Genomic DNA, 12,166 nt, shown 5'->3' with positions numbered 1-12,166 from the left:
ATTCTTTCCTTTACCAAATCACCCTTGTCACACAGAAGAGGAGTGAAATAAAACTTTGAGATCAATGTTTGTCCAAGGATCAATGGGGGGCAGGGGGAGGGATCTGTGGAGTCAGATGGGCCAGAGGGTAGGGAAGCCATTCCCACATCATGTACATAGGCCAAAAGCTACATTGATTGTATATTTGCAGACAGCTGAGTTCATTGTATAGCTTGACCTTAACCTGATGCACCTGAGAAGTCATATGTAAGGGACTATCACAGTGGGAAGGTATAATTAGGCTGCCTTTATGATTTGAAACTCCACAACAGAGATCATATTAAAATCTGTGTAATTAAGATGTGTATGTATATACATCTTAATTACACAGATTTTAATAACACATTTTATATTTATATCTATCCATATCTATATCTAATATCTATCTATCTTTCTATCTATATGAACCCTAATCCTCTCTTCAAGGGAGGCAATCTATATTCGTCAAGGCATAGCCCAAATATATTTTATTCACCCCAAACTGCCCCCCAAAGACAAATAGGCACATCTGCACTTATCAGTCTATATAATCATTGTATACCCATTTGGTGAATCACATCTTGATAGGACTTGAATTCCTGGAAAGGAAGCACAGTCAATGCGGCTGCTTTGACAGTCAGCAGAACTTGTTAGCCAGAAAGATCTACATTGAAGAGTTCACGAACAGAACTCCAGCTTCCCCACTCCCCTAATCGCATACACAGTAGCCACGTGCTCAGTATAGTACGTGAAGGGGTACTGGTTCTTTAAAGCATAAAACCTATTCAGAAGACTTGTCAGGTAAAACATGCCTAACTACACACTGTTAAGCACTTCCAGTGACTGCTTAGAAAAATATTACTAGGTGCTAATTGACCCGAAAGTGCATCTTGGAAATGCACCCAAAATGCTTTTTTAAATGTTTTGAAAACAAAACTGCCCAAAAGTAGAACCTGGAAAATGTGAATATGAAAATACGTGTGGGTAAACCAGATTAGGGCCCCTAATTTATAACATGTGCAAAAGAGAAATTATGCAAAATTAATGCACAGAATGAGTTGAATTGTATTCTGTTTTAGAAAAACCAATACATTTTCCCTCTAAGACATACATTTTAATGGATGCTGGTTTTCAGGAAGCTACCTTAAGTCCCAGTTTACTGCTTACGTGTACTTCAGAGATAAGAAATGCAACTGAGCTGTACAAAATGAGACAACTTCCCTCCTGTCTCTTGTGCGTGATAAATGCTAAAGCAATTAGGAATCATTGTTGCATGCTACATTGGAATTTTTCACTAACATCAGTGCTGTGCTATATAAATGGGGGAAACTTATTTAGAATAAAGTCCTGAGAATTTAGGAGGAGAGCACTGATTTAACTTAATATTAAACATTTAGGTCCACAGAACAGAAATAGAAACAATCCCCTACTTGACTTTTCTTATTTTTTCTGTTTCATTTTTTTTTGAGGTGTAATTGACATGTAACATTATATTAGTTTCAGGTGTACAATGTAATGATTCAACATTTGTATACACTGCAGAATGATCAGCACAATAAGTCTAGTTACCACCTGTCACCATACAAAGTAACAAAATTTTTTCTTGCAATAAGAACTTTTAAGATTTATTCTCTTAGCAACTTTCAAATATACACTACAATATTATTAATTATAGTCACTGTGCTGTACGTTACATCCCCATGATTTATTTATTCTATAATTGGAAGTTTTATCTCTTGACTCCTTTCACCCATTTCATTCATCCCCTAACCTTCTCACTGACAACCAACTTTCTGTTTTCCATGAGTTTTGTTTCATTTGTTCGTTTGTTTTGTTTTTTAGATTCCACATATAAGTAAACTCATACAGTATTTGTCTGACTTATTTCACTTAGCATAGTGCCCTCAAGGTTCATCCATGTTGTTGAAAATGGCAAGATTTTATTCATTTTTATGGCTGAGTAGTATTCCATTGTATGTATATACCACACCTGCTTTATCCACCCATTGATGGACATTTAGGTTATTTTCATATCTTGGCTACTGTAAATAATGCTGCAATGAACATGGGGTGCATACTATATCTTTTCAAATTAGTGTGGGTTTTTTGGTGATATATACACAAGAGTGGAATTGCTGGATCATATGGTAGTTTTATTTTTAATTTTTTGAGGAAACTCCATACTGTTTTCCACAGTGCCTGCACCAAGTTACCTTCCTGCCAACAGTGTACAAGGCTTTCCTTATCTCCACATCCTTACTAACACTTTTTAGTTCTTGTCTGTTTGATAATAGCCAGCCTAACAGGTATGAAGGGATATCTCATTGTAGTTTTGATTTGCATTTCCCTGATGATTAGTGATGTTGAGCATCTTTTCATGTACCAGTTGGCCATTCATATGTCTTTTTTTGAAAAATACCTATTAATATCCCCTTTTCATTTTTAAATCAGATTGAGGATTTTGCTATTGAGTTGTATGAGTTCTTCATATATTTTGGATATTAACCCCTTATCAGATGTATGATTTACAAATATTTTCTACAATTCAGTAGGTTGCCTTGTCATTTTGTTAATGATTTGACTTTTCAATCTCAGAATATGCATTATAGGGTATTATATTCCACAGGCAGTAATCTGAATTATCATTTCAATAACAAAATGAGCAAGGAAATATTGAAATGGGAAGCAGATTCTCAAGTGCCTACAGAAAAATGTGATGCTTACAGTTCATTCTGTATTTCCACACTTGTAATTCTGAAGATTTTCAACATTTTTATACTTTCTGTGTCATTTTCATGGAATTCAATGCATGTAGGCCATTTAAAATATATCCATGCTCAGATTTTTTGTTATTGTTTTATTTTAACTTTCTCAGAAGCAGTTTAGGAACCATCTGTCTGACTGTGCCTTTTTACTCTCTTTTTTTCCATCTTTATATTAAGATTATGTTCATTCTAGGAAGACAGGTGGTATTGGTGGTTGTGCTTAGATAGTACTCAGAATTATAGCTAAATATATCACATTAATCACACAGTATATATAACCCATGTAAGTTATAGAAACTTCACCAAAAGCCTTTATTGCAAGACTACCATGTCTTTTTGTGAGGGCATGACAACGACAATAGGCCAACATTTTAGTTTGTCAAGGGTTCCAGTTTGGGCCCCTAACACCTTAGAAAACTATAGTTGACTGTTGCTTTGTGTAGAGTTGATATTCTGGGATTAGGTTGAGAACTATAAGGGATCTTAGACATAGTGTAGACAAGACCCTACCACTCTTCCAAATACTTCTCTATTCATCCACTTCTCTCCCTTGGAGAAGTAATTTTAATCATATTTCCTAGCTACTAAATTCCTGATTAGAGGTCTAGTAGGAGAATAGGACATAATGATTGGAAAGATTTCTTCTTAGTCTAGAGTTCTATGATCCATGGTACATGAAGAAAATAAGAGTTTTCCATATAGGATTTGAAAGGAGGATTTTCACTTCTCTTTCCTTGTTTTCAGATTCCTCACCCCAACTAAGAAATGTGTTCACTGCATCAATGGGGCTCACAATATTTCACTTTGGGGGTTAACAGACTAAAACCATTTTTTCTACTTTCCCCACTTATGATAAAGTAAAACCCTGTCTTACTAAAGTTGATGAGAACAATATCTTATCTGAAACTCCAATTGCTAAATCACAACTGAGACAAAAAACTAAGCTAGTCTAATACAAATATTCATTCTGTAAAAGATAACAAATGACCCTACATTTAAAGTCCTACGTGCCATATAGTAACAAAACCCTCTAGAAAGAGTTTGACCTACTGTTGTAATGAATATATACCCTGTGCTGGCACCTAGTAATTGTAAGTGATGAGATATGAAACTTCCACTTCTGGCCAAGATAGACCAGATTTATCCTCCCACCTAAACCACCAAGAAAAAAAAAGCAACTCAAAATATGAAACAAGGGGTTTCAAGACACTAGATATCAAATAATATAGACAAAAAACAAACTTGGTAAGCCCTACAATTGCCCTGTCTTACTGTCTTGAGAACTATTTCAGGCCATGGGGCAGGGTTGGGGAATCTAAGCCAATTCCTTGAATTAAAGAGATGGATCTCTAAGTCCATGGAGGCCAATGTGGCTAGAATTCCTGGGATAGAGTACCATAGATGAGGGGTTTTACAGACAGAGAACCCCAGAGATCTGTAGAGGGTCCTTCTGGAATATTCAGCAGAATACTGATCACCCCATGCATATGAGAAAATTATCTGAGGCCATAGAAAGAACCACATGAAAGGATTAAAAGTAACAGCACTTGGCACTCAAACAGGCTCAGAAAGAGGACATGTTCCTATTAGCCCGAATGGAAAATCTCAAGATTCATGGGATGTCAGATAGGGCACTCAAAAGGGTTTTGCATCAGTATTATGGAAAATTAGTCCTAAATCTAGCACTGCTCCAGACCTACCTAACAGATCTTACATGCAAGATCTGAAAGGAATACCTTTCAAATAATTTAACTGTGTTCCAGAGCAAAACTAGAAAATATTTATAAGATTACAAAGTATCCAATATCCAACAAGATACAATCACAGTGCCTGGCATCAAACAAAAAATTACTAAGCATGCAAAGTAACCAAAAAATATGACCCATAATAAAGAGAAAAATCAGCAGACACCTGTCCAGAAATGACACAGGTGATAGAATTAGTAGACAAGGTCATTAAAACAGTTATTATAACAAATATCAAAAAGTTAAATAGAGAAAGGGAAGATATATAAAGTACAAAAATGGAACTTCTAGAGATGAAAACTACAATTTCAGAGGTGAAAAGAAAATACTAGTTGGGATTAATGGCAAATCAGACATTGCAGAAGAAAAGATTGCTCAAATTGAAGCCATAGCAATAAAGTCAATTTGACATGAAACAAAGAAAAAAGAAATTGAAAAAAAAAACACTGAGCATTAGTGAACTGTGGGAAAATACTAAGTGTACTAGTATACATAAGTGGAGTCTACGATGGGCATGGTGAAGAGCAGAAAAAATATTTTAAGAAATAATGAACAAAACTTTTCCAAATTTGATGAAAACTATAAATCCACAGGTCCAAGAGGCTTAATAAGTACCAACACAAAAAACAAAAGCAACTACACCAAAGCACATCATGATTACATTATGTAAAGAGGGACAAAGTTAAAGATGACAGTAGCTTTTTTGCAAGTGAGAAGACTTTGGAGCGAGATCTTTAAAGTACTGATAGGATTTTTAAAAAGACATCTACCTAGAACTTTATACCTAGTGTAAAGTCCTTTCAAAATTGAAGGCAAAATAAAGACTTTTTTCAGAAACAAACAGTTGAAACAGCAGAAGGAATAAAACAGCTGAAGGAATTCATCACCAGCAGAAGAAAGAAAATTTCTCATGCATGTAAAATTAAACAAGATGGAAATATAGATCTACATAAAAGAATAAAGTGAACTGAAAATGGAAACTATATCCATAAATTTATAAACTATTTTTCTTATTATTTAAATATCTTTAAAAGACACTTGAGGACATAAGTGGGAATATAACGGCCTCTGAAAATTCTCTCCCCTATAAAATCAAGGAGAAAATTGACAAAAATTGTCAGAATCAACTTTTTCAGACCTCTGGAAATTAACCAAATACTTGCAGCTATCTGAGGCATGTTTACTCAGGAAAAACGGTTGAATCTTGGTAAGAACACTGAGTTTCATGGTATTTCAACTTGCTTTATTCCCATATTCCCATTCTCAGCTATGTGATAACATAGAAAACTAATAACCCTCAATCGATATGAAGCCCAACCACCTAGCAGGAACTGGAATGGGCAGAAAAGGGTAGGCACTCCTTTGAAGACCCATTTCTAAAAAATTGCTATTACTGACCTGTTTGGTGGTTTCTAGGATGAACCCACTCATAAGGCTGCCAGTGCATACAAAATTTTCCCTAGGGACATTGTCAAAATCAACTAGTTATTTAATATTGCAGCTGCCTGAGGCTGTGAATAATAGTTGGGGAAAATAATAGGATAATCAAAAATCTTAAAAGGAAAATTTGGGAGGGTGAGATGTCCATAGGAGGCTTTGAAAAGCTCTGAAATATTTTTGTGAGCCTAGAAGGAAAAGAACAGGTGTAGTGATGTGAGCCTGCCCAGGGGTGCACACATGCTCATGAGAGACCTAAAAAGATCCAAAGTTCTCACCACTGTCTAGACTTTAGGCTTTTATGAATCAGGAAGTGAAGGCTAAAGGAGAGTTGTAAATGGCCTGGCTAACTGTTGAAGATATATCCTAATGAGCACATAGAGCCCAATGACAGAGAGATTTACTGGCTCCAGGCATTTCAGGAAATCTCTGTTGAGTAATTATCTGGACACTAATTTAACTGAGCAGAGACTTTAGCAGTCATACATGACAAAAATACAGATTTTTACAGAATTAGTACAGAAATATCATTAAACAACTAAGTAACAACAACAAATAGCTACAACAGCAAACTCTTAGAGGGGATATCTGATATCCAACGTCATTACATTGTTACTTTAATGCTCTAGTTTCAAGAAAAAACATGAAACAGCAAAGAAGCAAGAAAGTATGGTCCATACGTAGGAAAAGAAGTAGTCAACAGAAACTGTTCCTGAGGAAGCCGTGATTTTGGACTTACTAGACAAGGACATCAAATCAGCAATTTTACTGTTGAAAGGACTAAAGGAAACCATGTCTAAAGGTCTAAAGAAAAATATGAGAATTATGCCTTACTAAAGAGTAAATGTCAATAAATAGAAATTGTTTTTTAAAAACCATAGAAATTCTAGACTCTAAAAGTACAAAACTGAAGTGAAAGTTGATTAGAAGGGCTCAACAATACATCTGCGCTGGCAGAAGAAACAATCAGCAAACTTGAAGATTGGTCAGATGAGATTTATCCAGACCAAGGAATAGAAAGAAAAAAGAATGAAGAAAAATAAAAGGGCCTCTGAGAACTATGGGGCACCATCAGGTGAACCAACATATATAATAATGGGAGTCTCAGAAAGAAAAGAAAGAATATGTGAAGACATAATGGCCAAGAAAAACTACCAAAATTTGATGAAATACACTAATATGTGTATCCAAAGGACTCAGTTAACTCCAAGTGGAAATAACTCAAATATAATCTCACCAAAATGCATTAGAAAGAAACTATCAAAAGTCAAAGACAGAGAATCTTCAAAACAGCAAGACAGAAGCTACTTATGTACAAGAAATCTTCCATAATATTACCAGCCAATGTTTCATAAGAAACCAAGGAGCCTAGAAGGATTGAGTTAATATATTCAAAGTGCTACCAGAAAAAAAACTACCAACCAAGTATTCTATTTTGGCAAAACTATCCTTCAAAAATGAATGAGAAATTAAGGTATCACTAGATCAATAATCACTAAGAGAATTCATCATTAGGAAGATTGTCATACAAGAAATACAAAAACGAGTCCTTCAGGTTGAAACAGAAGGCTACTAGACAGTAACTCAAATCCACATGAAGAAATAAAGAACACTAGTACAGGTAACTGTATAGGTAAATACAAAAGACAGTATAACTGTATTTTTTGTTTGTAATTCTTTTCCTGCCTAATTTAAAGGAAAGCTACATAAAGCAATAATTATACAACTGTGCTGATGAACATACAATGTATAATTATGTAATTTGTATGACAATAAGCACAAAGGAAGAGACATATAATGGAGCTATAAAGGAGCAAATTTCAAATATACTATTGAAATTGAGTTGTCATTTATCTGAACTAGATTGTTATAACTCAAGATATTAATTGTAATCCACAGGGCAAACAATAAGAAAATAACTCCAAAATACAGAGTAAAAGAAATGACGACAATGACAATGCCATTTAACACAAAAGAAGGAAGTGATGGAGGAAGAGAGGAACAAAAAGCCAACAATTTATAGAAAACAAAGCAACATGGTAGTCACAAATCCTACATTATCAGTAATTACATTAAAAGTGATGAAATTATTCTGGATGATACTATAGTGGTGGCTACATGTCATTATGCATTTGTCAAAGCCCATAGAATGTACAACATCAAGAGTGAACCCTAATGTAAACCATGGAATTTGGTTGATAATAATGTGTCCATGTTGGTTCATCGATTGTACCAAATATGCCACACTAATGAGGGTTGCTGAGGTTAGGGGAATATATATGTGTGGGTGGGGAGGGCTATATGGGAACTCTGTATTTTCTGCTCAATTTTGCTGTAAACCTGAAACTGCTCTAAAAAATAAAGTCTACTTTTTAAAAAAAAGTGAATCTGTTGAACAGCACAAGCAAAAGGAAAAGATTGGCAGGATGGATACAAAAATCATGGTCCATCAATATGCTGTCTACAAGAGACACACTAGATTCAAAGCCACAAAGAGACAGAGTAACAGGATGGAAAAAATATACTATGCAAACAGTAACAAAAACAGACATAGGGTTGCTATACTAATATAAAACAAAATAGACTTTAAAGACAAAAGTTGCTACTAAAGATAAGGAAGGACATTTTATAAGGATAAAAGGGTGAATCTATAAAAAGATATTTTATATATATATATATATCTGGTCCCAAAAAATACATGAAGTAAAATCTAACAGAATTGAAGTGATAAAATACAACAATAATAGTTGGAGACTTGATTACCCTACTTTCTATACTTTCAATAATGGATAGAACAACTAGGCATAAGATCAACAAGAAAATAGAAGACTTGAACAATGATATAAATCAAGTAGACCTAATAGACTACTATAGACTGCCTGACCCAACACAGAATACACATTGTTCTAAAGAGTACATGGAAATTACCCAGAAGAGACCATACGTTCATCTATAAAACAAGTCCTGATAAATTTTACAAGACTGAAATAAAACAAAGTTTGTTCTCTGACCACACTGGAATGAAATTAGCGGCAACATATTTGGGAAATTCAGAAATACATAAAAAGCAAATAACATATCCCTAAATAACCAAGGGGTTAAGTGAAGAAATAACAAAGTAAATTGGAAAATACTTCAAAATGAATGAAAAAAAAAACTACAACATATCAAAACTTATGGGGTATGGCTAAAGCAGTGTTTAGAGGGAATTTATAGCTGTAAATGCCTATATTAGAAAACAAAAAGATCTCATATCAATACCTAACCTACTATGTTAAAAATCTACACAAAGAAAAACAAACTAAATCCAAAACAAGAAAAGGAAGGAAATAATAAAGATTAAAATGGAAATCAATGAAGTGGAGAATAGATAAACAATAGAGAAAATCAACAAAATCAAAGTCGGTTCTTAGAAAAAAAATAACAAAATTGACAAACCTTTAGCTAGACAAACCAAGACAAAAGAGAGAGAAAACTCGATTTATTAAAATAAGATACAAAAGGGGGAACATTACTTCTGACATTACAGAGGTAAAAATTACTATAAAAGGATATTATGAACAATTGTAGGTCAACAAACTAGACATACTAGATGGAACAGACATATTTCTAGAAGGACACAAACTACCAAAACAGACAATAAATAATGGAAAAACATAATAGATAAAACAAGTAAAAATACTGAATAATTAATTTAAAAACCTTCCACATATAAAAGCCCAGAACAAGATAACTGGTGCATGCTACCAAACATTTAAAGAAGGATTAACAAAATCCTGGTCAAATTCTTCCAAAAGAAATGAAGATGAGGAAACACTTCCTAAGTCATTCTATAAGGTCAGTAATACGCTGATACTGAAGCCAGACAAAGACACTACAAGAAAACTGCAGATCACACCCCTTATGAATACTGATGCCCCAAATCCTCAACAACAACAACAAAATCCTCAATAAAATACTAGTAAAACAAATTCAAAAGCATATTAAAAGGACTAGGGAGGAGGGTATTACCCAGAGTTTGGGGAGGGTATAGCTCAGTGGTAGAGTGTGTGCTTAGCATGCATGAGGTTATGGGTTCAATCCCCAATACCTCCATTAAAAAAAAATCTAATAATAAATAAATAATTAGATAGACCTAATTACCTTCCACCCAAAACAAACAAGAAACTTTTTTAAAAAGTTTAAAAATTAAGTCTATGACTTACGACCCAGCAATCCCACTCCTGGGCATATATCCAGAGGGAACCCTAATTCAAAAAGCACCTGCACCCCAATGTTCATAGCAGCACTATTTACAATAGTCAAGACATGGAAACAACCTAAATGTCATCAACAGATGACTGGATAAAGAAGTTGTGGTATATTTATACAATGGAATACTACACAGCCATAAAAAATGATAAAATAATGCCATTTGCAGCAACATGGATGGCCCTGAAGAATGTCATTCTAAATGAAGTAAGCCAGAAAGAGAAAGAAAAATACCACATGATATCACTCATATGTGGAATCTTAAAGAAAAAGACAAATGAACTTATATATAAAACAGAAACAGACTCACAGACATAGAATAAATACAGACTAGTGGTTGCCAGTGGGGAGAGGGGTGGGAAGGGATAAACTGGGAGTTCAAGATTTGTAGATACTGACTGGTATCTATAAATAGATAAACAAGTTTATACTGTATAGCTCAGGGAAATATATTCAATATCTTGTAGTAGCTCATGGTGAAAAAGATATGAAAAAGAATATACGCATATTCAGGTATGAGTGAAGAATTGTGCTGTACACCAGAAATTGACACAACATTGTAAACTGACTGTAACTCAATAAAAAAAAAATTTAAAAAAATTAAGTCTATGAAATAAATAAATAAATAAACAAACAAACAAACAAATAAATAAAAGGATTATATATACCACAATCAACTGGGGTTTATACCAGAATGCAAGGTTGGTTCAACATATTAAAATCCATCAATGTGATACACCTAATTAATAGAATGAAGGAAAAAAACCCCAGGTGATTATTTCAATTGATGCATAAAAATCATTTGACAATATTCAATAACCCTTCATGATTAAAAACACTAAGCAACTAGGAATGTAAGGAAAGTTCTTCAACCTAACAAATGGCATCTACAAAGAACCACAGCTAACATCATACTTAATGGTGAAATACTGGAATTTTCCCCCTTAGACTGGGAACAAGAAAAAGATGACCAGAAACAGAAACAGACTCACAGACATAGAGAACAAACTTACGGTTACCAGGGGGTGAAGAGGGTGGGAAGGAATAAATTGGGGATTCAAAAGTTGCACCTATTGGGGATTGATGGAAATGTTAGCTATCTTGATTGTGGTAGTGGTTTCATTGGTGTATACATCTATCAAAATTCATCAAATTGTACATCTGAAATGTGTGTAGTTTACTGTACAGCAACCATACCACAATGTGTTAAATTTTCAAAAAAACTTTTTAAAAAGAAAAAGATGTCCATTCTTATCATTTCTATTTAATATTGTACTGGAGTTTCTAGCCTGATCAGTTAGGCAAAGAAAGGAAATAAAAGGCATAAAGGTCGGAAAGGAAGAAGTAAAATTTTTTTCCTTTGTTCATATAGTGTTTTTTTAAATACATATATACTTTTTTTTATTGAGTTATAGTCATTTTACAATGTTGTGTCAAATTTCAGTGTAGAGCACAATTTTTCAGTTATACATGAACATACATACATTCATTGTCACATTCTCTTTCGCTGTGATCCAAAGTTATTTTTATTTGCTGATGACATGACCTTATATATACAAAGTCCTAAGAAACCCACTAAAAGCTATTCAAGATAACAAACACATTCAGAAAAGTTACTGGATACAAAATCAATATACAAAAAAAGTATTTCTACACATTAGCAATGAACAATTTAAAAAGAGAATTAAGGTAAAATTTCCATTTACAGTAGCATACAAAGAATAAATTACTTGGGAATAAATTAAATACAAGAAGTACAGGATTTATACACTGAGAACTACAAAACATCATTGAAAGAAATTAAAGAAGACCTATATAAATGAAAAGACATTCTGTGTTTATTAGTTGGAATACTTATTAAAATACAATACCCCCCAAAGTGATGTACAGATTCAATACAATCTATCAAAATCCCAGCTGGCTTTTTTTTCCCCTGAAGTAAATGACAAG

This window comes from Camelus dromedarius, chromosome X, assembly GCF_036321535.1.
Source record: "Camelus dromedarius isolate mCamDro1 chromosome X, mCamDro1.pat, whole genome shotgun sequence".
Taxonomy (NCBI): Eukaryota; Metazoa; Chordata; class Mammalia; order Artiodactyla; family Camelidae; genus Camelus; species Camelus dromedarius.
The sequence above is the reverse complement of the archived record's forward strand: the minus strand, read 5'-3'. Positions refer to the sequence as shown.